Source organism: Somniosus microcephalus, unplaced genomic scaffold, assembly GCF_052327205.1.
Source record: "Somniosus microcephalus isolate GS21.2 unplaced genomic scaffold, FLI_Smic_1.0 scaffold46, whole genome shotgun sequence".
NCBI lineage: Eukaryota > Metazoa > Chordata > Chondrichthyes > Squaliformes > Somniosidae > Somniosus > Somniosus microcephalus.
In genome coordinates this window covers 462,756-487,368 of record NW_028225233.1, presented here as the reverse complement: position 1 = coordinate 487,368, position 24,613 = coordinate 462,756, and the positions used below count along the sequence as shown (strand labels likewise).

At 45.8% G+C, this 24,613-nt stretch overlaps 1 non-coding gene across 1 annotated transcript; it reads right to left on the bottom strand.

Moving 5' to 3' along the window:
• Nucleotides 1-250: 250 nt before the first annotated feature.
• trnag-ucc (transfer RNA glycine (anticodon UCC)) lies at nucleotides 251-323 on the bottom strand. The gene has a single exon. It is a non-coding gene; the product is annotated as a tRNA-Gly (tRNA).
• Between the last annotated feature and the right edge of the window lie 24,290 nt (nucleotides 324-24,613).

Here is a 24,613-nt window from a genome sequence, read left to right as displayed (position 1 = left end):
ATTAGACAGGGCTTGATGGCCGGCGCGGACACGATGGGCCGAAGGGCCTCTATCCGTGCTGTATGACTCTATGACATGACCTTCCCCTGCAGTATCCATAGCACTGTTTGTGACCTGAAATCTTCTGTCTTTTTTGATCACCTAGATCAAAGTATTTTGTCAGTTGCAATGGACATTTTTCTCTTAAAATCCTGCTGCAACGTTCCACATGTCAGTTCTGACCTGCGAGGGGTATTAAAAGTACCGCGGTTGCGATGGCCGGGAATCGAACCCGGATCAACTAGCTTGGAAGGCAGCTATGCTCACCACTATACCACCATCGCTCACATATGGTAATTTATATATTCTTTTGGCTCCTAAGTGGGTCAAGTGAGAGAAACAGCACTCATTTTAACACGTCAGCACTATGCTGAGGCACTTTCCCTCCAATTAAAAATGGCCACTGTGAATAATTATATCGCTTGGATTGAGCCCTCACTCCGTTTATTTTTTTAAAATCCTTTATAGGTTAAAAATAATAATCCACAAAAATAAATTGAAAATCATTTTTATGGGAGAAGCAAATGGGCGATGATTTTTGTTGTTGTAAATTTTAGTGAAATGGCATTTGCTGGAAGGCATTAAACTGCGATAGGGTGACCTAAACTGTATCAACAGGAGCCTGGTTGCGATGCCGCGAATTCGAACACCAATCAGCTCGCTCGAAAGAGCAGCTACAATCACCACTGTCCCCCCATCGCTCTAATTTTAAAATGTAATCTTCTGTATTTACAGATCGCACGCAATGGGTCTTTGGAGCTTTAGTCAGGATGAGTAAAACACTTTGCAATCATTTCAATCTGAACATAAACAAGGCGTTCAGTTTATTTCTCTCCAATATAAACAGTTACTGATGAATGGTTATCTTGTTGCACTACTGGCTGGCGGCCACTAGATGGCACCAACCTCTAATAGTTTGGAGTGTACGGATTGTGTCCACATATCCAGACCGCCCTGAGTCTGGTGCTACCCGGGGGGCTGGCCAAGCACGGCGTGTCGGAAGGGACAATGCCGGTGGCCATTGTAAATAAATTTCACAACGCACTGAGAAAGCATAAAGCATAGCAACGGCTCTTGTAAGAGGAAACCACAGCATTAATTTAGTCGAAATATTCATTCGGGATATCGTCCTTTTAAAGAATCACAGAAAGGTACAGCACATTTGTTTGTGGCTTTACTCTGCAACTGTTATTTACTGTTATTTGAGTGCGGGTTTAACGCTGTACCTGTCTGTATCTGGAATGTGAGTTTGTGATTTATTCTGTACCTGTTGTTTTCTGGTAAGTGAGTGAACATTTTTCTTTGTATCTGTCAGTGTCTTGATGTGAGAGTGTGTGTTTCAGTCTACATGTCCACCTCGGGTATGGAAGTGTGGTTTTTATTTTGTACCTGTTATTTTCTGATGTGGAAGAGAGGCTTTACTCTGTACTTCTCAAGCTCTGGAATGTGTGCATGGGTTATACCCTCGATTTGTAATTCTCTGTTATGTGACAGTTCATTTAATCTATGTCAATCAGTGTCTGATATAATACTGTGCGTTTTACTCTACTTGTCAATTTCTGACACATGAATGTGGCTTTTCTGCTGTAACGCTCAGGAACTGGTATGTGAGTGTGGGTGTTTCTCTGTACCTGTCAGTTTCTGGTATGTCAGTGTGGATTTTACTCTGTACCTGTCTATCTCTGGTATGTGAGTGAGGGTTTTTGATCTAGTGCAGACAGTTTCTATTATGAGTAACTGTTTAAACCAGTAGCTGCCAGTTTCAGTTATGGAAGCCTGATTTTGGTCTGTATCTGTCAGTCTCCGGGATGCATGTTGGGTCTTATCTGTACCTGCCAGTTTCTGGTGAGTGGCTGTGGATTTCACTCTCTACCTCTCTGTATCTGGTATGTGAATGTCAGTTTCTGTCTTTCTGTCTGTGTCTAGTATGGGAGTGTAGATTTTACTCTGTAAATGTCTATCTCTGGTATGTGAGTGGGGTTTATATCTGTATCTGTCAGTCAATCTCAGTTACAGTAAGTGATTGTGATTCTTTCTCAATCTGTCATTCTGTGAGTGATAATATACTTACCGTGTATGAGAAGGAGCTGCCTGCACTGCTCCTTGTATTCCGCATGGAGGAGAGATCACTTTTTATTCTGGCTCAGTGAAGTATTTTGATTCGAGAATAATAATATGAGAAAAATATTGGTTGTACAACATGGACAGTTGAGGGTAGAATATAAAAATAAAGTTATAATTAACGTGTTTTTTTATAATAAAGTAAAGTATCTGGAGAGAGGAAACAGCGATACAAACATTGTCTTTGTCTGACCTCTCTGCAATACAGCGGGTCTCAGATTCTCCACACCAGGTGTGTAGGACTGCTCCATGGTAAGTTATCAACATCCAGACAGAACACACACCCAGAACTGCACCATGAATGGAACCACCTCAATACAGCCGGTCTCAGATTCTCCACACCAGGTGTGTAGGACTGTTCTATAGTAAGTTATCAGCATCCAGACACAACACAAACCCAGCACTGGACCATGAATGGAACCACCTCAATACAGCCGGTCTCAGATTCTCCACGCCAGGTGTGTAGGATTTTCTATGGTAAGTTATCAGCATCCGGACACAACACAAACCCAGCACTGGACCATGAATGGAACCACCTCAATACAGCCGGTCTCAGATTCTCCACACCAGGTGTGTAGGACTGTTCTGTGATAAGTTATCAGCATCCAGACATAACACAAACCCAGCACTGGACCATGAATGGAACCACCTCAATACAGCGGGTCTCAGATTCTCCACACCAGGTGTGTAGGACGGTTCTATAGTAAGTTATCAGCATCCAGACACAACACAAATCCAGCACTGGACCATGAATGGAACCACCTCATTGCCACACGCCAGGTTTATATCTCCCATTCCCATGGGACGACCTATGAAGTTCTGGATGGCTTCCTGGAATATAACCACAGGTACCTGGGCTGTATAAACAATTGTTTTCAGTCTAAGGACAGAAAGCAGCGAGTTGTGGTAAATGTCTGTTTTTCAGACTGGAGGATGGTAGACAGTAGTGTTCCCCAAGTGTCAGTGCTGTGGCCACTGCTTTTTTGATCCATATTGATAACCTGGATATTGGAATACAAAGTTGAATTTCTGAATTTGCAGATGACACCAAACTTGGGGGTGAGGCAGGCAGTGAGCATCGACTGCAACAGGACACAGAAAGGCTAGCAGAATTGACAGACAAGTGGCAGATAGAACTTAACACAGAGACGTGTGAGATGATGCATTTTGGCAGAAGGAACAGGGAGAGGAAATATACACTTAATGGCACAGTTTTAAAGAGTGTGCAGGGACAGAAGAACCTGGGAGTTAATGTGCATAGGTCCCTGAAGGTGGCAGGACATATTGAGAGAGTGGTTAGGAAAGTATATGGGATCTTGGGTTTCATAAATAGAGATATTGAGTACAAAAGTAGAGATGTTATGCTGAATCTTTATAAAGCACTGGTTAGGCCACAACTGGAGTATTGCGTTAAGTTCTGCTCACCACACTTTAGGAAGGATGTGAAGGCCCTTGAGAGGGCGCAGAGGAGATTTACCAGAATAGTTCTGGGGAGGGGGGGATCTTAGCTACAAGGAAAGGTTGGAGAAGCTGGATTTGTTTTTATTAGAGCAAAGGAGGTTGAGGGGTGATTTGATAGAGGTGTACAAGATTATGACGGGTTTGAATAGGCTAGATGGAGAAAGGCTGTTCCCACTCCTTGATGGTACAAGGACCAGGGAACACAGAATTAAGGTTTTGGGCAAGAGATATGAGGGGGTGGGTGGGCGTGTGAGGACATTTTTTTTATGCAGCGAGTGGTGAGGACCTGGAACTCGCTGCCGACGGAAGTGGTGGAAGCGGAGACACTAAATGTGTTCAAGGGGAGACTGGATAGGCACTTGAGGGAAATACACTTGCAGGGCTACGGGGATAGAGCGGGGGAATGGGACTGACTGGATTGCTCTGCAGAGAGCCGGCATGGACTTGATGGCCCGAATGGCCTCCTTCTGTGCCGTTATGAATCTATGACTATGAGTCTATGGAAACCGAGTTAGGGCCTGTGTAGTTAACAGAATGCCACAGGGCGCGGATCCTGATGTACCTGAAGGAGCGACTATGTATCTCCTAATCACCAGCAACACGGTTCTGGAGAAATCAATGCATCGAAAAAAAGTTAACGATTTTTGAAATGTGTTCTTTCACACTTCTCACCTGGTGCCCGCAATAGATGCACTTTGTGAACTAAAGCAGCAATGATTTGAAAGAGCGAGGTGATTTACTTTCTATGTTAACTTACACTGTACAAACACAGCCCGAGAATGGCCTCTCCCTTCCCCCACTCACTCCATATTCCGGAAATATTTCCTGCTTCAATCTGTCTCGTAGAAACACACGCGAATGCCGCTGAACAGTCCCAGTGCGACGAGCTGCTGTGAGGAGGCTGCTGTTTGCTCCCTTACTCAGGCCCGTGATATCTCCGCTCCCTGATGTGTTCAGCGATCATTAGCCGAGCACAGAGGAAACGGTCCCCGCTGGCACAGCTGGGGGAGAGGAGCTCGCAGGACCCTTCCTGTCGCTTTAAACACTGTGCTGGAGAGGGGGAGGAGAAGGCAAGTGTTTACCACGCATGCTCAGACCTCTCTCCTGAGGCAAATTAAAAGAAGCAACAGCAACAACAACTTGAATTTATAAAGCACATTTAAATGAATAAATCGTCCCAATGATCTTGACAGGAGCTTTATAAAAGACACATTGTCACCGAAACAGATAAGGAGATATTAGGAGAGGAGGAAGCGACTCTGGACACACGTCAGTTGCTGCCGGTGAGTGAGAGAGCGACGCGAGCCTGTCCCTTTGAGCGATTTGTTTCCCCATACTGTATGGAAGAATGGGGAGGAACAGGCTCTGTCAATCTCTGATACTGAACTGCTGGTGAGTGGGGAGTTTAATCCGTCTCTGCCTGTCTCCGCTGGGTGAGTAGGCGACAGATACCAGTCAAGTTCCCGAGCCTGTGTGACTGTCACCCCCTGTGTCTGTCTCTGTGCCTTGTGTACAGGATCAATCCTCAGTCCCTCTATCCCCCAGCCCTGCCTGTTATATCTGGATCGATGCTGAACCTATCATTTTTCGCTCTATTGAAACCGAGGTGTGGAGATGCCGGAGTTGGACTGGGGTGGACAAATGTAAGAAGTCACACAACACCAGGTTATAGTCCAACAGCTTTATTCGAAATCACAAGCTTTCGGAGCGCTGCTCTTTCTTCAGGTGAAGTGGGGAAATGCATAAAGACACAGCTTATATAGTCAGAGAATCTTGTCAGATGTTTACAGGTAACCTTTCAACTGCCATTTATCACACCTCGGCAGAGAGATAATCACAGCAGTCAAAGGTGTGAATGGTGTCCAAACAGGTCAGTCAGGGAAATATTACATCAAATAACAATGAGGTGGGGTCACAAGGGGTCAAATATTGCAGATGCTGGGGTCTGTATGAAAAACAAAAAAACAGACAAGAAACATTTTGGTTTTTTTTGGCTGGAAATCACAGCAGGTCCGGCCGCATCTGTGTAGAGAGAACAAGCCAATGTCGACTCGAGTCTGGATGACCCTGCGTCAGGTGGGGTTACATGTAGCGTGACATGAACCCAAGATCTCAGTTGAGGCCGTCTTCATGGGTGCGGAACTTGGCTATCAGTTTCTGCTCGACGATTTTGCGTTGTCGTGTGTCTTGAAGGCCGCCTTGGAGAATGCTTAACCGAAGATCGGAGGCTGAATGTCCTTGACCGCTGAAGTGTTCCCCGACTGGGAGGGAACACTCCTGCCTGGTGATTGTTGCGCGGTGTCTGTTCATCCGTTGTCACAGTGTCTGCATGGTCTCGCCGATGTACCATGCTCCGGGGCATCCTTTCCTGCAACGTATCAGGTAGACAACGTTGGCCGAGTCACATGAGTATGTACCATGTACCTGGAGGGTGGCGCCCTCACGTGTGATGATGGTATCCGTGTTGATACCATCATCACACTTGAGGACACCACCCACCGGGTACATGGTACATACTCATATGACTCGGCCAACGTTGTCTACCTCATACGTTGCAGGAAAGGATGCCCCGGAGCATGGTACATCGGCGAGACCATGCAGACACTGCGACAACGGATGAACGGACACCGCGCAACAATCACCAGGCAGGAGTGTTCCCTCCCAGTCGGGGAACACTTCAGCAGTCAAGGACATTCAGCCTCCGATCTCCGGGTAAGGATTCTCCAAGGCGGCCTTCGAGACACACGACAATGCAAAATCGACGAGCAGAAACTGATAGCCAAGTTCTGCACCCATGAGGACGGCCTCAACCGAGATCCTGGGTTCATGTCACGCTACATGTAACCCCACCTGACGCAGGGTCATCCAGAGTCGAGTCGACATTGGCTTGTTCTCTCTACACAGATGCGGCCGGACCTGCTGTGAATTCCAGCCAAAAAAAAAAAATGTTTTTTGTCTGTTTTTTTGTTTTTCATACAGACCCCAGCAATATTTGACCCCTTGTGATCCCACCTCATTGTTCTTTGATGTAATGCTTCCCTGACTGACCTGTTTGGACACCATTCACACCTTTGACTGCTGTGATTATCTCTCTGCCGAGGTGTGATAAATGGCAGTTGGAAAGGTTACCTGTAAACATCTGACATGATTCTCTGACTATATAAGCTGTGTCTTTATGCATTTCTCCACTTCACCTGAAGAAGGAGCAGTGCTCCGAAAGCTTGTGATTTCGAATAAAGCTTTTGGACTATAACCTGGTGTTGTATTGAAACCGAGTTCAGGGTATGTGTGGTGAACAGAATGCCTCACTATTTCTGTGAATAATACTATGATCTAAAAGCAGGCCAGACTCGACACAGCCAAACTGTGACATGTTCCTGCACCTAAATCTCGGTAACAGAGAGTGCGTGGGCCGCCTGGCTCAGAGTACGAACATTAAGACTGATACAGTCTCTCTGCCTCTCTCTCTGGTTGCTGTCTCTGGGTGTTGAGAATGGAATGCACAGGACACCAGTTGCTCTGTTCTGTTCCTCAATTTCGGAGAGAGAGACAGAGAGAGGCTAGAGGGGCGGTGAGATCATCATTTCTATTTTCATATAAATCAAACATATTTCTGCCTGCGAACAATATAATACCTTCAAAACAGATATGGGTGAACACAGCCAGAGCTGTGATTGGCTCCTGCCCCTGAATCTGGGGAACAGACACTATGAGGAGCGCCGGCCGCAGAGTGTTTAACACTGACTGAGCTGGGAAACTGCAACTAACCCCGAGAATCGGCAGCACAGGCCGAGCGGAGAGGAAAACCTGTCCTGTGAACTGTAAATCTGGGAACAGATTGTGCTGTGAATGAGCAGAGTGAACATTGTGTCAGCGAGTGTGTTAAAGGGGCGGGTGCGTTAGACTAGTGTCACTGTGTTTGTTTGTCCGCTCCCATCGCCGGATTTCAGACACGCTCTTGTGTAAAATTTAAAGATTTCCCTGTCATAGGATCGCCCTGCTCCCCTGCTCAGCCCTGAAGTGGGAATTAAACGTGAAGCTTTAGTTGATTTCAAATTTCAGTCGACAAACAGCGAACATTTCCGCGATTGGGTGGGAGAGCGCGATCAGTGCAGCAATGAAACGGTTTTAAATCGAAATTGTTGTCTTGAATTCTGATGAAACTTTCTCGACAGCAAACATTCCAGTCTTCCAGACAGAAATAGGCCAGTCTGGGAATGTGGAGTGCCCGAGTTTAATTGGAATCGGAGAGGTAATAAAGACAGAGAAACACAGAGAGGCTGGAGGGGCCGGGAGCTGACAGCAGGATGTCTCCGCCCCGTCCGCTCGCTGCCTATAAGTAGCTCTGTGCCGCCGCCTCTCGTCTCATTTCTGACCCAGCTCTGAATGTCAGAGAGATTTTCTACAGAGTCGCGGATATGACTGAGACCGCAGCCGCCGAAACGGCTCCTCCTGCCGCCGCCGCTCAAACCAAGGCTCCCAGCAAGGAGAAGAAGGCGGCTCCCCGCTCCAAGCCTGCCGGTCCCACGTTGGGCGAACAGATCCTCAAGGTTGTGGCGAGTGGCAGCGATCGCAAGGGGATGTCCCTGGCGGCGATAAAGAAGGCTCTGGCTGCCAACGGTGTCGATGTGCTGAGGCAGCGTTCACTGATCAATTTAAGTATCAAGAGGAAAGTGGAAAACGGCTTCCTGGAGCAGACCAAGGGCACGGGCGCCGCGGGCTCCTTAAGGCTCGCTAAGAAGGAATCCCAGCGGAAAGAGGGAAAGAAGGTGAAGAAACCAGCAGCCAAGAAATCTGCAGCCAAGAAACCAGCAGCCAAGAAATCTCCAGTCAAGAAACCAGCAGCCAGGAAATCTCCAGCCAAGAAATCTCCAGCTAAGAAACCAGCAGCCAAGAAACCAGCAGCCAAGAAATCTCCAGCCAAGAAACCAGCAGCCAAGAAAACGATCACCATGAATGCAGCAACGTCAAAAAAGACAGCGAAAGCGGCGGCTGGGAAGAAGGCGGCGGCGAAGAAGCCCAAGAGCCCCAAGAAGGCCAGGGGCGGAATGGTGAAGGCGGCCAAGAAGGTGGAAAAACCCAAGGCCAAGCCCAAATCAGCAATGCCTCAGAAAGCAGCGCCCAAAAGAAAATAAAAAGGACAACTTGTAAACATCTGAACCCAAAGGCTCTTCTCAGAGCCACCCACGTCTTTCCAAGAAGAGCTGATCACGGAATCAGATGATCCATGTCCCGGGGCCGGGCTCAGATTCCCGATTGAAATCATTTCAAATGAACCGCGTCTCCCTGGTGACTCGCTGACATTCGCTGCACCCACCACTACCACAGTGTCTGCAATAAAACACAGAATGGGATGTCCGGGCCGGGCCTCACTAACTGGGGGATGTTCGGCTCCAGTCTCAGGTTATGATCATTTTCAGGGGTTCACAGGTTCAGGGAATCTCGAGCGGCAGAGCGGGGCTATAAAAGCCCCAGAGACCAGGTAAGGCCTCAGTGTGAGAATCGGCGGGTATCCCGGGCTGAGCGGCTGTGTAAAAGCCCCAGAGACCAGGTAAGGCCTTAGTGCGAGAATCGCGGGCTGAGCGGCTGTATAAAAGCCCCAGAGACCAGGTAAGGCCTTAGTGCGAGAATCGCGGGCTGAGCGGCTGTATAAAAGCCCCAGAGACCAGGTAAGGCCTCAGTGTGAGAATCGGCGGGAATCGCGGGCTGAGCGGCTGTATAAAAGCCCCAGAGACCAGGTAAGGCCTCAGTGCGAGAATCGCGGGCTGAGCGGCTGTAAAAAAGCCCCAGAGACCAGGTAAGGCCTCAGTGCGAGAATCGCGGGCTGAGCGGCTGTATAAAAGCCCCAGAGACCAGGTAAGGCCTCAGTATGAGAATCGCGGGCTGAGCGGCTGTATAAAAGTCCCAGAGACCAGGTAGGCCTCAGTGTGAGAATCGTGGGCTGAGCGGCTGCAGAAAGGCCCCAGAGACCAGGTAAGGTCTCAGTGCGAGAATCGCGGGCTGAGCGGCTGTATAAAGGCCCCAGAGACCAGGTAAGGTCTCAGTGCGAGAACCGCGGGCTGAGCGGCTGTATAAAGGCCCCAGAGACCAGGTAAGGTCTACAGTGCGAGAACCGCGGGCTGAGCGGCTGTATAAAGGCCCCAGAGACCAGGTAAGGTCTCAGTGTGAGAACCGCGGGCTGAGCGGCTGAATAAAGGACCCAGAGACCAGGTAAGGTCTCAGTGTGAGAACCGCGGGCTGAGCGGCTGTATAAAGGCCCCAGAGACCAGGTAAGGTCTCAGTGTGAGAACCGCGGGCTGAGCGGCTGTATAAAGGCCCCAGAGACCAGGTAAGGTCTACAGTGCGAGAACCGCGGGCTGAGCGGCTGTATAAAGGCCCCAGAGACCAGGTAAGGTCTACAGTGCGAGAACCGCGGGCTGAGCGGCTGTATAAAGGCCCCAGAGACCAGGTAAGGTTTACCAATCTCCAGTCTGGGAACTCGGAGGGCAGGAGAGAGGTAAAAAGTAATCCAAGTGTGACGTCACCAGAAAGCGGGTAAGTGATTGGTTGGTAAGTATTTCTCCCTTTTTAAGCTTAAATCTCTTTGGTTTATAGTTTCTAAGGTGTGATATTCACCATCTAGAATCGGGGCAGAGGGTATTTAAGAATAATATTAATAAATTTAATTAATTACATAGAATGGGAGATCAGGTGATGTGTTGCTGCTGCAATATGTGGGAGCTGGTGGACACCATTGATGCTCACGGTGATCACATTTGCAGAAAGTGTTGGCTGCTGGAGGAATTCCGGCTCCGTGTTGAAGAGCTGGAGTCCGAGCTTCAAACACTGAGACACATCAGAGAGGGGGAGAGTTACCTGGACTCTGTGTATCACGAGGTATTCACACCAATTAGATTAATTAATTCAGATGTAGTCCGTGGCCAGGCTCAGGATGGTGTGACTAGAAGTGAGGCAGGTACGGGGATCCAGGAGGTAGTGCTGGAGGAGCCGCAGCCCTTACACTTGTCCAACAGGTTCGAGGCTCTTACTCCCTGTGAGGATGGGAACAGGGACTGCGGGGAGGATGAGCAGCCTGGACACAGCACCGTGGAGCGGGGGGCCATTCAAGTGGGGGGAGTTAAAAGAAATGTTGTAGTGGTAGGGGATAGTATCGTTAGGGGGATAGATAGAGTTCTTTGCAGCCGAGAGCGAGAGTCCCGAAGGCTGTGTTGCCTGCCCGGTGCCAGGGTTAAGGACATCTCCTCTGGACTGGAGAGAAACTTGGAGTGGGAGGGGGAGGATCCAGTTGTCGTGGTCCATGTTGGTACCAACGACATAGATAGGACAAGGAAGGAGGTTCTGCTGAGGGAGTTTGAGCAGCTAGGGGCCAAATTAAAAAGCAGAACCACAAGGGTAATAATCTCTGGATTATTACCTGAGCCACGAGCGAATTTGGCTAGGACAAATAAAATTAGAGATTTAAATGCGTGGCTCAAAGACTGGTGTGGGAGAAATGGGTTTTGCTTCCTGGGACACTGGCACCAGTACAGGGGCAGGAGGGAGCTGTTCCATTGGGACGGGCTTCACTTGGCCAGTGCTGGGACTAGAGTCCTGGCGGATCATATAAATAGGGCTGTAGAGAGGGCTTTAAACTAATGTTGTAGATAAAATGATTCCTCGGAAACTAGATTTTGAGTAAGAGAGACAACTTTATTAAATGACAGAGCTCTGGGAGAAGCGTCTGTGAGAGCACCTTCTCCTCGATTGTAGTACATGCTGAGCTTATATAAAATTCCAAGAAGTTGGTTTTAGATCATTTACATTCATTCAATCAATTTGTTTATTAGCGCATATCGTTATTTTCCTCCAGTCAGGAGTTTACACACCTGTGTTGCCAATTCTGCCTCTTCAGTGATTGCGAAAGGTCTTCGTTCCATCTTGTTCCATCCGCGTCACCGGCGGAATGTGATTAGTTCGATAATAGGATACCAGTGAACCTTGTTAGTCCTCAGTGATTCAATTAGTCCCAGTCAGGACACGAGATGAACTTTGTTCCAGCCATGCGTAAGCATGGCATGTCTCATTGTGCAGTGATTCAATTAGTCCCAGTCAGCGAATTTATTGTTTGTGTCTTTTCCAGCAAAATCTTGTCCAGCAATATTTTATTCTAAAACGAACTAGTGGGGGGGAGGTTCCTGGAGAGCAAATAATAAAAATGACAACAGAGAAGGTCATAGACTTAGGTAGCAGTGGGGAAATTAAAAACCAGAGCATGTCAGGAAGGGGCAGAAGGTATGGTGTAAAAGGTAAAGTAATAAAAAGGGCAAAAGCAGGAACTAAGTGTCACAAAACATCTTTGAAAGTTCTCTATCTGAATGCACGTAGCATTCGTAACAAAATAGATGAGTTAATGGCACAAATAACTACATATGGGTATGATCTTGTGGCCATTACAGAAACATGGCTGCAGGGTGACAGTGCCTGGGAATTAAACATACCAGGTTATTTAACGATCAGGAAGGACAGGCAGGAAGGAAGGGGACGTGGGGTGGCTATGTTATTAAAGGAAGGAGTCACTGTAATACAGAGAAATGATATTGGGTCAAAAGATCAGGATAATGAAACAGTTTGAGTGGAGGTAAGGAATAATAAGGGGAAAAAAACACTAGTGGGCGTAGTCTATAGGCCTCCGAACAGTTGCAATTCTGTTGGACGGAGTATCAATCAGGAAATAGTTGAGGCTTGTAATAAGGGAACATCTATAATTATGGGGGATTTTAACTATCATATTAATTGGACAAATCAAATTGGGCAGGGCTGCCTTGAGGATGAGTTCATTGAGTGTATTAGGGATGGGTTTCTTGAGCAGTATGTAACTGAACCGACCAGGGGGCAAGCAACCTTACATCTGGTCCTGTGTAACGAGACAGGATAAATTAATAATGTCCTAGTAAAGGATCCCATTGGAATGAGTGAACATAGTTGAATTCCATATTCAATTAGAGGGTGAGAAGGTTGGATCTCAAACAAGTGTGCTGAGCTTGAATAAAGGAGACTATGAAGGTATGAGAGCAGAATTGAGTAGAGTGGATTGGGACAACAGATTAAAGTGTAAGACGATACATGATCAGTGGTGTACATTTAAGGAGTTATTTTACAACTTCCAAAAAATATATATTCCACTGAGAAGAAAAGGGTGTAAAAGAAAAGACAGCCATCCGTGGCTAAGTAAAGAAATTAAGGATAGTATTCAACTAAAAACAAGGGCATATAAGATAGCCAAATCTAGTGGGATGATAGAGGATTGGGAAAACTTTAAAAGACAGCAGAAAATAACAAAAAGATTGAGTAAGAAAGGGAAGATAGATTATGAAAGTAAATTAGCAAAAAATATAAAAACAGATAGTAAGAGTTTTTATAGTTATATAAAAGGAAAAAGGGTGGCTAAAGTAAATGTTGGTCCCTTAGAGGATGAGACCGGGAAATTAATGGTGGGAAATATGGAGATGGCAAAAACACTGAATGAATATTCTATATCAGTCTTTACAGTAGAAGACACTAAGAATATCCCAACACTGGACAAACAGGGGGCTAAGGGGGGTTGGGGGGAGGACCTAAACACGATCAAAATCACTAAGGAAGTGGTACTGAGTAAAATAATGGGACTCAAGGTGGATAAATCACCTGGACCTGATGGCTTACATCCTAGGGTCTTGAGGGAAGTGGCAGTAGGGATTGTGGATGCATTGGTAATAATTTTCCAAAACTCCCTGGACTCGGCAAAGGTGCCGGCAGACTGGAAAACTGCTAATGTAACAGCCTTATTTAAAAAGGTTAGTAGACAGAAGGCTGGAAACTATAGACCGGTTAGCCTAACATCTGTGGTAGGTAAAATTTTGGAGTCCATTATTAAGGAGACAGTAACAGGACATTTGGATAATCATAATTTAATAGGACAAAGTCAGCATGGTTTTATGAAGGGGAAGCCATGTTTGACAAATTTGCTGGAGTTCTTTGAGGAAGTAACATATAGGGTGGATAAAGGGGAACCAGTGGACGTAGTGTATTTAGACTTCCAAAAGGCATTTGACAAGGTGCCACACAAAAGATTATTGCTTAAGATAAAAAATCATGGGATTGGGGGTAATATTCTGGCATGGATAGAGGATTGGCTATCTAACAGAAGGCAGAGAGTTGGGATAAATGGTTCATTCTCAGACTGGCAATCAGTAACTAGTGGTGTTCCGCAGGGGTCAGTGCTGGGTCCCCAACTCTTTACAATCTATATTCATGATTTGGAGGAGGGGACCGAGTGTAACATATCAAAGTTTGCAGATGATACTAAGATGGGAGGGAAAGTAGTGAGTGAGGAGGACATAAAAAACCTGCAAGGGGACATAGACAGGCTAAGTCAGTGGGCAGAGATTTGGCAGATGGAATACAATACTGGAAAGTGTGAGGTTATGCACTTTGGCAGGAAAAATCGTAGAGCAAGTTATTATCTTAATGGCAAGAAACTGGAAAGTACTGAAGTACAATGGGATCTGGGGGTCCTGGTGCACGAAACTCAAAAGGTTAGTATGCAGGTACAACAAGTGAATAAGAAGGCCAATGGAATGTTGGCTTTCATTGCTAGGGGGAAAGAATATAAAAATAGGGAGGTATTGCTTCAGTTGTACAAGGTATTGGTGAGACCGCACCTGGAATACTGCATACAGTTTTGGTGTCCATACTTAAGGAAGGACATACTTGCTCTCGAGTCAGTACAAAGATGGTTCACTCGGTTAATCCCGGGGATGAGGGGATGGACATATGAGGAGAGCTTGAGTAGATTGGGACTCTACTCATTGGAGTTCAGAAGAATGAGAGGCGATCTTATTGAAACATATAAGATTGTGAAAGGGTTGGATCTAATGGATGAGGGGAGGATGTTCCCGATGATGGGTGAAACTAGATCTAGGGGGCAGAGTCTTAGAATAAGGGGCTGCTCTTTCAAAACTGAGATGAGGAGGAACTACTTCACTCAGAGGGTGGTAGGTCCATGGAATATGCTGCCGCAAAAAGGTGTAGAAGCTACATCATTACATAAATTTATAACAGAAATAGACAGTTTCCTAGAAGTAAAGGGAATTAAGGGTTATGGGGAATGGGCAGGAATTTGGACATGAGTCTAGTTTCGGATCGGTCATGGCCCTGTGGGTAGCGGAGCGGGCCCAGGGGCCGTGTAGCCTGATCCTGTTCCTATTTCGTGTGTCTAATTCTGTTAGATTCAGGAGATGGTTCTGTCATAGTAGATTGGCAGTTAGGATCAGAACAGCCATGATCTTATTGAATGGTGGAGCAGGCTCGAGGGGCCGATTGTCCTACTCCTGCTCCTATTTCTTATGTTCTTATGAGAGTCTCTGTGAGAGGGTGACAATGGCGGAGATACCCCGCGTCACAACTCAAACCCCAACACATGAGATTCTCCAAATCACCTGGAATAAAGTGTTTGTAAACTGCTGAACCCGTCTGTGTGGGGAGGTGGAATAAGGTCAGAGATTGACATGGAAGGAGATGGGATGACTTGTGATCGAAGGGACTGTATATAGGCGGGAATATTACTGATAGTTAATTGTAACAGGACCTTATTTGAAAAGCTTCTTGTGGTGTATGTAACCGTTCCACCTTTAAGAAAACTCTTTTAAGAGATGCACTACTTTATCTTGGCTGCTGTATGCTGTAATACCGGTGGTGACCACACCGGTATATAAGTGCTGTGTAATGATTTATTGAGCAGTTCAGCCTGACCTCCGACTAGTAAAGACCTGTTGAATTTACTCTTGTGGTCTGTGTGCAGTGATTCTTATTAACAATAACTAGAACAGACAGACTTAACAGTGGCGACGATGCCGATCTTACCCTGCGGCAGAGATATATCGAAGGCAGTTTAACAGGCATCGAGAAGAGGCATCCGCCCTCATCATCCTGCTGAGAAAAGACTCGGGTCTGAAGAGCAAGGAAGAATCCTGACATGAAGCCTTCCATCAGCAACAGGCAGTGATCATCCCTTCTATCACGGTGGTGGGTAAGCTGATCAGCGACGAGCAGCAAGTCGGCCTCGTTGGCTGTGAAGTAGGGGAGGGAAAAACGGAGGATATAAGGGCGGAGAACTCGACCACGGCCGGGGAAAAGAGCCGGACAGAAGTCGGGGCCAGAGGCACTGAGACTGGGGCAGCGTAAGGCACGGGAGCTGCGGTGAATGCAAACGCAGCCGGTGTAAAAGACCTGGCTGCAAGCGGGCTGGGAGACGCAATAGCGTCGAGAGAGAGCTCGACCGCGACCGGGGAAAAAGGCCGGGCAGCTACCGAGGCCGCGAGGCGCGGGATAAAATTTAAAAAAACCGCGGAGAACTCAGCCGCAGCCGGGGGAAAGAACCGGACTGCAAGAGGGGCTGGGAGGCACGATTTGAGAACCGTTGGGGAGGGCGAACACAGCAATACGGCAATCGCCATTACAGCCAGCGGGGGAGAAAGGCAAACATGGGAAGCCGCCATTTTCATAGGCGGGGGAAGAAGACAAGCGCGGGAAACCACCATTTTGAAAAAAAAATAAAAGAAAAATTTATTTTTGTTTCTCAAGAAGATTGCGAGGATGCCTAAGCATGGTAACATCAACGATTTCGATCCCGATGTTGAAGATTGGGCCACGTATGTAGAACGCATAGAGATTTATTGTAAGGCAAATAAAATATCAGATGAAGATAAAGCACTAACCTTACTGAACTCAATGGGTGCGAAGACATACGGGCTATTGAAGCATCTGTTTCACCAGCTAAACCGACGGATCAGGCTTTCGCTAATATTGTTGCTGTCATGAGAAATCATTTGAACCCCACACCGCTGATGTTAGCGGAACGATTTAAATTTTATGCGAGAACGCAACTGAAAGAGGAAAGCAACGCGGAGTATTTAATTGAACTGCGTAAGCTAGCGAAATACTGTCAGTTTGGGGAAAGACTGACAGAGGCACTGAGAGACAAATTCGTGTGTGGATTGTCGAAAGAAGGAACACAAAAGCAGCTGCTTGAAGAGAATGATCTTACACTTGATAAGGCTGTCACTATGGCAGCATCGCACGAAGCCGCAGCGAGAGGCACTGCAGAAATGCAGCTGAAGGCAGCGGTACTCAGCGTAGATCAAATGGCTTTGGGTACAGCGAAATGTTATCATTGTGGAAAGACAACACACGATCAGAACCAATGCTGGTTTAAAAATCAGGAATGTAGAAAATGTGGCAAGCTTGGTCACATAGCTAAAGTATGCCGGTCAGGAAAGAAGACCAGCAACAAAAAGTCACCGCAGGAAAAGTGCAGAAAGGTACATAAGGTGGCTGAGAAGAGTTCGGATGAACAGAATTCGGATTCAGTCTCCAACAGCAAGGAACTGGGTAGTCTGAGAATTCACAATGTGAGCAAGGAAGCTGACCTACAAAGTATCTGGGTCACACTTCAGATAGCAGGAGTCCAAGTGAAGATGGAATTGGACACCGGATCGGCGTTGACGGTCATGAATAAGCAAGATTACAAAAGGTTCTTCACACATATTCCCCTACGGGATACGGAGATAGTCTTGCAGACATACACGGGGCAAAGAGTGTACCTCATCGGAAAGATAAAAGTCAAGGTGGTACACAAGGGCAAAGAACACAAAGGAATGGACTTATATGTACTACCTGAGGGAGGTCCACCACTTCTGGGACGGGAGTGGATCAGGAAAATAAATATGGACTGGCACTCCCTACAAGCAATAACGGTAGATTCCGGAAAAAAAGATGTCAAACCTGAACGATTGTCCAGAATATTGGATGAGGCTAAAGAGGTGTTCCAACAGGGACTGGGAACACTGAGAGGAATTACGGCAAAAATCAAGATTGCAGAACATGCAGACCCAAAATTTTTCAAAGCCAGACCGGTACCTTATGCGATACGACCTGCTGTGGAAGCTGAGCTGAAAGGGCTAGAACATTCAGGAGTACTGTCTAAGGTGGACTGGAGTGAGTGGGCCACGCCCATTGTTCCCGTCATGAAGCGTTCATCGAGTAACAAGCCAGGGGAACCGGGGAAGGTCCGCATCTGTGGAGACTTCAAGATCACGGTTAATCCGGTGCTTCACACGGTGCAATATCTGCTTCCGCGGATTGAGGATATCTTTGCTTCATTGTCTGGCGGGAAACACTTCACCAAGATAGACCTGGCGCAAGCGTACTTACAGATGGAAGTTGAGGAAGGGTCGCGCCAGTATCTCACAATCAACACGCACAGAGGCTTGTATTGATATAATAGACTGGTTTTTGGAGTGGCTTCGGCTCCAGCAATTTGGCAGAGGGCCATGGAGCAGGTATTACAGGGAATTCCAAGCACTCAATGTTACTTGGACGATATCCTGATTACAGGAGATGACGATGAGGAACACCTTGCAAATTTGAAACTGGTGCTCACCAGATTGAAGGAATATGGACTTCGAGTTAATCGCCAGAAATGTGAGTTCTTTCCGAAACGGATCTCGTACTGCGGTCATGTCATTGACCAGGAGGGGCTGCACAAGTCACCTGACAAGATCGAAGCTGTTGTGAAGGCTCCCACTCCGGAAAATGTATCCCAGTTGAGGTCGTTCCTAGGGTTGATTAACTATTACCATAAGTTTCTGCCAAATCTATCCCTGGTGCTGCACCCGCTGAACACTCTTTTGCAGAAAGAAGTACCATGGAAGTGGAGCGAGGACTGTAAGAAGGCCTTTCGCAAAAGCAAGGCATTGATCGCCTCAGAGGAAGTGTTGGCTCACTTCAACCCAACGCTACCTATTCATTTAGCTTGTGATGCTTCTCCTTATGGTATTGGAGCAGTACTCTCGCACAAGTTGCCAAATGGCTTGGAAAGGCCAGTCGCATTTGCATCCAGATCATTGACCTCCGCTGAGCGCAACTATGCTCAGATAGATAGGGAGGCTCTCAGCCTTGTGTGGGGAGTAAAGAAGTTTAATCATTACCTGCAGGGCCAGAAGTTTACACTGCTGACAGACCACCAGCCGTTGGTATCCATTTTTAACCCTAAGAAGGGTGTTTCGGTGATGACAGCACAGAGGCTCCAGAGATGGTCCCTTTTCCTAGGGGCACATCAATATCAGATAGAATTCAAAGGTACAAAGCAGCATGGTAATGCTGATGGGCTGTCGTGCCTGCCACTACCTACTGAGGAGGAGGCACCAACGGTTGACACAGTGGAGTTATTTCACTCGACCATCATTGAATGTTTACCTGTCACCAATGCAAATATTGAAAGGGAGACTAGGAATGACCCGACACTGTCCCGGGTCTATGAATTGACAGTAAAGGGATGGCCAGCCCATGGTGATCCACTGTTACCGGCATTCTCAGCAAGATGAGAACAGCTGTCCATCTGTCAGGGAACATTGATGTATGGAACAAGGGTGATTATCCCTCCTAAGTTAAGAGAGAGAGTTCTAAAAGAACTACATGAAGGTCATCTGGGGGGAGTCAAGATGAAAAGCCTTGCTAGGGCTTATGTGTGGTGGCCGGGTATCGACCAACAGATAGAGGATCTGACGAAAAGCTGCTCAGGGTGCCAAAAAGTCCAAAATGCACCTCCAATTGCACCGCTGCATCCATGGGAATGGCCTTCAACCCCATGGCAACGTGTACATATTGACTTTGCTGGTCCATTCATGGATTCCATGTATTTAATTGCAGTGGACGCACATTCTAAATGGCCAGAAGTGATTAAAATGACTACCACTACCTCGGAGAAGACGATCGCGGTGCTAAGAACGATATTTGCAAGAAATGGATTGCCAGAGCAAATATGTTCAGACAACGGACCACAGTTCGTGTCAGAGGAATTCCAGAAATTCCTGAAGAAGAATGGGGTGAAACATTATACCTCTGCCCCATATCATCCAGCTACGAATGGGCTGGCCGAGAGGTTTGTACAGATGTTCAAAAAGGCAATAAAGGCCATGAGCGAAGATCAGATTCCACTGCAACACAAGTTGGACAAATTCCTACTGGCATATCGAAACGCCACCCATGCAACAACAAACCAAAGTCCTGCCATGATGTTCTATAACAGGAGGTTGCGGTCCAGGTTGGAATTGTTAAAACCAAATGTGTGGAGGGAAGTCGAAAACAAACAGTTCCAGCATATCAATAACAAGCCCACTCGGAGTTTTGAAATAGGACAACCGGTGTTAGCCAGGGACTATAAAAACGAGAAATGGCAATCTGGAACAATTCGGGCCAGACAAGGACCCCTGATGTACACGGTAGATGTTGGTGAAAATGTAATGCGACGTCATGCTGACCAACTGGTGGGATCGAGAACAAGGGTCGAGCCCATGGTTACGACAGAGACAACCGTGGAGGATGTTAGTGAACCTGAAGCATCTACCTCAGAAGTGAATGTACCTGATGATGATGTCCTATCCATAGGGGATCAACTAGATGAGTCACCCCAGCAACGAGAACCAGAGACCCCTGAAAGGCGTTATCCGTCTTGGATCAGGAGGCCTCCTCAGAGACTGAATCTGTGAACTGTTTTTACATGAAGTTGTGTATATATGTTATTATGTTATGTTTAATGGGGAATATATACTGTTAAGCTAAAAAGGGAGGATTGTGGTGTATGTAACCGTTCCACCTTTAAGAGAACTATTTTAAGAGATGCACTACTTTATCTTGGCTGCTGTATACTGTAATACCGGTGGTGACCACACTGGTATATAAGTGCTATGTAATGATTTATTGGGCAGTTCAGCCTGACCTCCGACTAGTAAAGACCTGTTGAATTTACTCTTGTGGTCTGGGTGCAGTGATTCTTATTAACAATAACTAGAACACACAGACTTAACACTTCTAGTTTCAGGAAACCCTTGAATATAAAGTCCGAGCCTGTAAGGGTTTGTGCGGAGTGCTGGGTTTCGGTTCTACTGTCGATAAACGGTTTGAAATTGGCGGTTGCAGAAAGCTGGAGGTGGAGCTGGAAGATCAGAGGCCGCTCTCTGCTCTGTCTGTCACTCTTGAAATTGTCTCCTCCCCTCCCGCTCTCTCTGTTCAATCACTCACTCTGTATCCTCCCCTCCCCGCCTCTCTCACAATTCACAATTCACAATTCAAATCGCTTTATTGGCATGATAAGTTACATCTTATGTTGCCAAAGCATCAAAATACATTTATGGTTTAGCACATAAACGCAGTTCTATTCATACAGTGTATAAACAGGTATATCCCTGAGTGTATAAATATACATTCGCATTGTTTTTCTATTCTTTTCTTAGTTTACTGGTTGTCCCTCTGTTCATGGCAAGCTGTAACATAGTGTGCCGCCAGTGTTATACAGCTTCTCTCCTCTCCCAGTAGGAATGGGAGTTTTTGGTTGTCATTCAGATTTCTGAAATCAGGGCATATTTGTGAGAATTTTTGGTAGAAATTCTCCCTGATGCCCTGATATTTTCCACAAGCTGTGAGGAAGTGCATCTCTGTCTCCACCACTCCCTGACTGCAGTGAGAGCATATCCTGTCCTCTCTTGGCAGCCTGGTCTGCCTGTGTCTGCCTTTTTCGATCGCTAGGCTATGTTCGCTAAGTCTGTACCTTGTCAAGGTTCTTCTCAGTTTGTTATCCTTTACCATGGTCAGGTAATCAGCTATGTTGTATTGTCTGTTTAGGGCCAAGTAGCAATTGAGTTTGCTTTGGGTTTTTGTTGTTTCTGCCCAATATGTCAGATATTTTTTCTTTTGCTTAGCGACGATTGTGTTGGGTCGAATTCTTTGTGTTACCCTGTCACTTTCCTGGGGCTGGTTATTGTTAGTATTGTTAGTAGTTACTTCACTGAGTCCCAGGACTAGTTGACTGAGGTTATTCTTCTTTATGGTCAGCTCTTGGCATTTCAGGGCGTCGTAGTGATAGCATTGGGGATTGCTCATTTGTAGGTGATTCCAAAATTTGGTGGCTCTTTTTTGGATAGTGATTATTAATGGATATTGGCCTAGTTCCGCCCTGCATGCATTGTTTACTGTTTTCCTTTGAGTCCGGAGGATACTTTTACAGAATTCTGCATGTAGGATCTCAATTGGGTGTTTGTCCCATTTTGCAAATTCTTGTTGAGTTAGCGGTCCCCATACCTCACTGCCATAGAGTGCAATTGGTTCAATTACTGATTTGAAAATTTTGAGCCAAATGCTAATTGGGATTTCTATTTGGATTGATTTTTTGATGGCATAGAAAGCCCTTCTTGCTTTCTCTTTCAGTTCATTCACAGCCAGTTTGAAGTTTCCCGTAGAACTGATTTTTAAGCCCAAGTATGTATAGTTAGTGGTTTGTTCAATTTTGGTTGTTCCTACTGTGAAATTTATTTTGGGTCCCTGATGTTTGGATCTTTGCTGGAACACAAGGACTTTGGTTTTTTGGGGATTTATTGTCAGGGCCCAAGTCTGGCAGTACGACTCCAGCAGGTCCAGGTTTTGCTGTAGCCCCTCTTTAGTAAGTGACAGCAGAACCAGGTCGTCTGCATAGAGGAGGAATTTAACCTTGGATTCATATAGGGTGAGGCCGGGTGCTGTAGATTGTTCAAGTAGTTTTGCCAATCCATTTATGTAAATATTAAAGAGTGTCGGTGAGATTGGCGAGCCCTGAGTCACCCCCCGCCCCTGTGGGAAGTATTTTGTTTGTTTGTCTCCAATTTTAACTGCACATTTGTTGTTTGTATACATTGATTTAATTACATCATATGTTTTCCCTCCTACCCCACTTTCGATAAGTTTCAGGAATAAACCGTCATGCCAGATGGAGTCGAAAGCCTTCTGGAAATCTACAAAGCATGCGTAGATTTTGCTTTTGTTATGGTGAACGTGTTTGTCAATTAGGGTCTGTAGGGTGAAGATATGATCGGATGTTCTATAGTTTGGCAGGAATCCAATTTGGCTTTTACTCAAGACATTGTGCTCCTCAAGGAAGTTTATAAGTCTTTTGTTTATGATGCTACAGAATACCTTCCCCAGGTTACTGTTTACACAGATGCCTCGATAGTTGTTTGGGTCGATTTTGTCCCCACTTTTGTATATGGGCGTTATGAGTCCTTTGTTCCAGATATCAGGGAAATAACCGACACTCAGAACCAAGTTGAAGAGTTTTAGGATAACCAGTTTCATTTTGTTGTCTGTGTGTTTAATCATCTCGTTTAGTATGCCGTCTGTCCCACAGGCTTTTCCTGGTCGCAGGTCCTTGAGTTTTTCAAGAAGTTCTTTTTCTGTTATTATGGCGTCCAGCGGGTTTTGGTTATCATTTATGGCCATTTCTAGCTTTTCCAGTTTTTTGCATATTTGGTGTTGCTCTGGTCTTAGTGTGTTTTTCTGGTATAATTTTTCAAAGTGGTTTACCCATGTGTCCCCATTTTGAATGGCCAAATCGTCGTGTTGTTTTTTGTGTAGTGTTTTCAAGTTTTCCCAGAAACAATTGGAATCAATGGATTCCTCCATGGAGCTGAGTGTATTCTTAATACATTGCTCTTTTTTGGTTCTGAGTGTGTTTCTGTATTGTGTTAGTGTCTGACAATAAGTAAGGCGTAGTTCCTCGTTTTCTGGATGTCTGTGTTTTTGGTTTGATATTTTTCTAAGTTTTTTCCTCATGTTATGGCAATCTCGGTCAAACCATTTTTCATAGTTTTTTGTTTTGGGTTTGTTCTTGCGAGCTTTCAAGTTTGCATTTGTTGCCAAATTATGAAAAATATTGTTTAGTTTACTAACTGCCCGGTTTACGCCTTCTTTATTGTGAGTGTATATGTTATCCAGAAAGGTGTCTAAGAGAGCTTGAGTTGATGCATTGCTAATTGTTTTCTGGTATTTTTCCGTGTCGTTTTTGGCCCATCTGTACGATTTTTTGGTGTTGTACAGTTTACTGGGTTGTGTTTCTATGTTGTTTGTTTCTGTCTTTTTGAGGAACATAGTAATTTGACTGTGATCTGACAGTGCTGTTTGTGGTTTGACTGTGAATGCTCTGAAAGAGGATGGGTCTAAGTCTGTAATCATATAGTCTACTGTGCTGCAGCCAAGAGGTGAGCAATAGGTCGATCTTCCTAGGAGGTCTCCTATGAACCTACCATTGACAATGTACAGACCCAGGTTTCGACAGAGCTGTAGTAGCTGTTTTCCGTTGGTATTTGACTGCTTGTCGCAGTTATGCCTGTATGGAAGGGAAGGGATGTCAAAGTGGTTATTCCCGAAAACGTAATTGTTTCCCTGATTATTGGTGAAGTCTGGTTCTTCGCCCGTTCTTGAATTGAGGTCCCCACAGATCAATACGTTCCCCTGGGCCTGGTATTGGATAATTTCCCCCTCCATGTTGGAGAAGGTGTCCTCTTTAAAGTACGGGGAATCGATTGGAGGGATATAAAGTGCGCAAATGTAAACATCTTAGGTGTTTGAGATAATCTCCCTCTCAAGTTTGAGCCACATATGGTTTTCGCCCTTTTTTATAAATTTGATGTAATTCTTAAGTTCTGTTTTAAACCAGATCAGTATGCCTCCGGAGTCTCTGCCTTGGGTTACACTTGGTAATTTATTGGAGGGGACCACCAGCTCAGTGTACCCTTGGGGAGAACCAGTGTGTCCTTTTCCTTTATACCAAGTTTCCTGTAAAATGATAATATCTAGGTCTTTAGTTTCATCTATGAACTCTGGGGTCCTACTTTTCACTTCTCGCAGTGAAGAGCGTAGACCTTGGATATTCCAGGTCGAAATATATAAGGATTTCATGTTAAGTTTGATCTTTTACTATGATAGGTTAAAGAGTGGTACGTGTTTGTCGTGTCTAAGTGTGGGAAAAAAAAGATCACATCAGTTGTCTACAAAAGTTAATACAATTTGGTTACAGTTCTTTCTATTAATTAGTCCTTGATCCATAAGGCGGAAGTAGATGCTGCTGCACATCTGCTTATTGTCTCTTAATGGATTGTTTCTGTCTGAG